The sequence below is a fragment of the Uranotaenia lowii genome, chromosome 1 (assembly GCF_029784155.1).
Source record: "Uranotaenia lowii strain MFRU-FL chromosome 1, ASM2978415v1, whole genome shotgun sequence".
NCBI classification, from domain to species: domain Eukaryota; kingdom Metazoa; phylum Arthropoda; class Insecta; order Diptera; family Culicidae; genus Uranotaenia; species Uranotaenia lowii.
The window spans coordinates 133970721-133975510 of NC_073691.1; positions in this window are offsets into that span (position 1 = coordinate 133970721).

The following is a 4790-nucleotide window of genomic DNA, read 5'->3' on the forward strand; positions in this document are numbered from 1 at the left end:
TTTTCCATCCTTGCTCATGATGCGCTCAAAGTCCCGATTGTCGGAGCCAATCTTGGCGATGAAGTCGCCCAAATGGATTTGAATGTCACCCTTGGGAATTTTTTCAACCACGTCGTTCAATTGACTGTGAAACCGCTCTTTCTCCAGCAAATCGGCAACGTCAGTTGGTGCATAACACTAGACCATTGTAAGGTTTTCAACCCATGTGTTTATACTGTTTATTTTAATACTGTTCATGTTAAAACGTGCTTAGACATAATTGGACACCCTATAGTGTGATTAATCTACGACAGGTATTTACTTACCCTTGAAAAAATCATTTTTAATTTTTTTTAATCATTTTTTAACTCAATTCTTATGTTATAAACGTAAAATGAATCCAAAAACATTTTAATTATAATCTGTTGTATGCTGCCACTCCATAAAACTAAATGAAATTCACAATATGGATTGAAGTTAAAAGTTAATAGTTAGTGCTAGAGGAAAATCTCCATAAAAGCCCTTTAAAACCTTTCGGAGATTTTTTTTTCATATTCTTGGTCCTCAATGTCAATTACTCTATTCAGAAAATGGAAACCTTTGCTTGATTTATCCGTTAAACAGTTTAAAGCTAATAGTAGAACAATATCTGGATGACTTTCAATCATTCATGTTTTAACAAGCAAAACATTGTAGAACACTTTTCTTGTTACGATCACTGTACCACTTCCATACCTTGAAGTACAAAATCTCAGCAACAAAAACAACCAAACTAACAGATATGCCATACAAAAACATGTTCCAAACCATACGCAAGTCCACCATCAACAAGGGTTTCAGCTGATCGTCTTCGATATCATCGTCCTGGAAGTAGTGCTGCGCGTATGCCAGATCCACAAAATGGAACAAACTTCCCTGAGCGAACGAATCGGCGTAACGTTGCATCAAGTCAATAAGGGCTTCATATGGAACCATAAGATTAATGAGAACAGGAAGCAGGTGAGATCGAGCTATGCTGATTCTCTTCAAATTACGGACAGAGCTGTTGTAATGCTCCTCAACATCAAGACAGGTTCCGCCCCAACAGTCAGACATCCCGGGCTTTCTGAAGCTCTGATTGAACCTTCTATTCAGTCCCATCGCTTTGAAATCGAGCTCCTGTTCATCACTTTTTACAACTCCAAAACAGCTGTCATTGATAAGTTGAATTGTGTCCAGTTCAGGATATTGTGAAGGTTTGAAAATGAGAGCTACCAGAAGCGATTCATAGCTGGCCATCAGGACGATACTTCCAGCAAGAAAGATGTTCATTATATGCCGTTGTATAGGCTCCTCGAACTCATCTCTCGGTGAGTTTATAAGCGCTTGGAAAATCAAGAAAGCTAGATCACCTATTCTCGTCTGGTTTTGCACAATCCAAAGCATAATAACAACAAATGATGCGCTAACAAAAATCATGATCCAGCTCCACATGTCGAAGGGAGCTACGAAAGCATAAGCCAAACTCTTAACTTTAGATTTGTCAACCAAGAAGCAAATTGTATGTCGCATTCTACGCATGTCCACAAAATTACTGCTGGTGAAAAAAGCATTCGATCTCACTAGTTCGAGTTCTCTGTACGAGCAGTTGAAACGGGCACAGATGGTATTCCAAAAGTAATGAAAAACCATTACATATTCCTCCCTTGGATATCGTTTCACCGGAATCTGAGCTTTGTTCACAAACTCAACGGATTCCCTTATCATCCTTGGTCTAGTTTCGTTGATAATGTATCCCTTGTGTGTTACCATGCCGTATCTTAGCAGAGATTTCTTTGCGTAAACGTCAATATAAGCTGTATCGTAAAACGTTCTGCTTATAACGTGTATTGAAGTTTCCACCAGCTGGGTCAGTTGTGAAATCAATAATGTTTTCGATTTCAGGATGATTGTTTCTAATTTTTGGTTCTGTAAGTTTTAAACGAAATTAAATGTTTACCATGAGTAATTCCATCATCAGAAACAAAAACGAACTAACCAAAGGCTCACCGTCAGCCGTAAATAAGAGAATGCAATCAAAATGAATGGTTTTACCGTACTCGAATAGTGTTTCACCGAATGCGACAATTTTGGTTGCATTTTCCTCATGCAGAGTCTTCAGCAACAAGCCTCCGTCTTTGTGGGATTCAATGGGTTCCAGAGACCCGTACAGATATCGAGTGCCTCCCTCGCAGAACCATTCTTTGGTCCGATGGATATAGCTAACCAATTGAGATTGGTAGGAGCTTTGGATCGGCGGGAAGAAGCTCACAGAAAAAATGAACCACACCGTCAGCATCATGTCAGGATACTAAACTTTGTAGCTCCAAGCAGAAAACACATTAGTGGGGTAATTTGTGGTTCACAGTAACTTGCAGCCCGCTGTCTATGTCCAATGATCATAGTAATAATTTTTTATTGAAAAAACGCTTCAACAAATGGTGAGCCAAAACCACCAAGCCCACCCTTTTCGGAGGAATTGCAAAGCTTTGAATCATAAGTAGCGGGACCAAACCGAAACACGTTCGAGAAAATCGTTAAGAAACATAGCAAAGTGTTTGCTTAGACAGATTGAGATCATGAATCTTTACCATCTCAGGTGCATTTTGACACATCCTACCGACTAAACATTGACACACCCATATCAAGAACTTTTGAGTCTACAGCCTACGGTATAAAAAACCCCACAAAACCTTTTACCCTTCACATAATCATTGTTTTGAATTGGGAAGAATGAGGTATAGTTGGCCGTAAGGAATCCATTATAATAAAGAAATAATACAATTTTATTAAATCAAAAAAGCTTATTACTATCAATCATAGTTTTGTCTTGCTCATTCACATGTAGATGGTATTTTAATGATACGGGAGTAGGGGAACGTTGGCCATGGGTTTACGTGCCGAAGTGCCGTCAACTGGGGCAACATGTAACTCTTGTCAACTTCAATGGCTTCTAAAACAAACTTATGTCCACAGATTATTATACCCCTTATACATCAAAAGTTTTCGTGTTAGAAGGACATCAAATTGGCGTAGTCAGAAAAAATATTAGTTCCTTCAGTTGTTTTTTATTTTATAGAAACATGCGAGTTTCACTATATTTAGAAAAAAATGTATCTAATGGGATAAACCTAATGAAAACGTACGAAAGGTTTTTTTTGGTCGTCAGGTAGAATTTTCGTTTTTCCGCAGAATCCCTTTAAATTTTTCGATTATCCGTAGAAAATCTGTAGGACAGCCTGAAAATCCGTAGAATTCGAGCATCTATCCGTAGCTCCGTAGAAATGTTGCAAATCCGTCGATCTACGGAGAAATCCGTAGATATGGCAACAATGCATGCAGGATATACATGGTGTTTCGATAGAAGGTCCAGCAGTTGATCGGCAGAGCTCGATTGCTCGTGTTCGCCGGTTTCATCACGTTCACCGTGGAGAAATTGGCTAACGCGCCGTTGTACTGAAGCGGAGATTGCAGGTTCAAGTCCTGCCGGTGTGCCGTTGTATCGTTTTCGAAAAATTCATGATATTTACGGCTTATGTTCTTTCGTTCTTTGATAGCTTATGTTTCTTTAATTCTTTCCATCACCTACGAAAATGTGATTATTTTCAGGTACAAAGATGTACAAAAGCGATTTAAAAAAAAAGGATTGATGTAAATACAAAAAAATGAGTCAAATTTTCTTTTCAGGTTTTACAAAAATCAACTTTCTTCAGCAGTTCCTGGTTGAGTCGAATGAACAAAATGTTCTGTAGATTTTCCTCGCCAAGCAACGTCCGATGTTTAGTCAGGATTAGGGCCAATTGACTAAATGAGCGCTCCACGCTGACCTGAGTACATGGTATTGCCAGAATTGCCGCAACTAACTTATACAATTCTGGTTTAGAGTTTTTGAGAGCGTACCACCATTCTAGGATCGATTCTTCTTGCTTTAGCCGGCATTCGAGAGAGATCATTAAGCTGATCCATGAGGTTAGTGTCTTTCAATGTGGTGTTCGACTCATCCAAGGAATTCAAAAAGACCTCCAAAGGATCCTCAGGCTCATTGTTAGTCGAAGACGAAGAGGCGTTATTCCTGACCTGAGAATGACCTGATATTTCTTGGATTGTGTCCCATGTCTACTTGAGGAAGTCCTGAAAAATGAAATAGAACTATTTAAAAATGTTTGAATAAACAGGTCGATTATATTAAATTACTAATGCCACGATCCTCTGTTCGTCTGTGATGAAAGGGCTGTTTCGAAAGTTAATCCTTGGGTCGACATATATTGCCGCCAAGAAGATTTTGTTCGCCATTAGACAAACACATCTGTTATCCACCTTCTCAGCCATCATCTTGGAAACATCGTTATCTGTGCGTTTGACGGTGAAAGTACGCTTTTCCCAAATAAGGAAAAAATCGCCAAACGTAACTTGAGGGTTTTGCAACTTTAGTGTTGCGTCTGAAACTGGCTTAAAAGCTTGTACAAACCTGTCGAGAAAAGCCCATGTCTCATTCCCAGACAACCATTTGGTGGGTATTTCGAATTGCAACTCAAATATACGTGCAAATATACGTGTAAACATATCGTATATAATGTAGCAAAACCAGAATATACGTATCATTTTGGAGGCCATATAGGTACATTAGCAAACATATTCTTGATTTGGATTGTATAAAATTACGATTTGCACGACTTGTCATGCGCATCATTTACGACTACCATGTTTCTTTTTGGAATATACTATGACAATTTACATCATCATATAGATGATTGAGGTTGTAATATACGACATTTTTCGTAACAATATGGAAA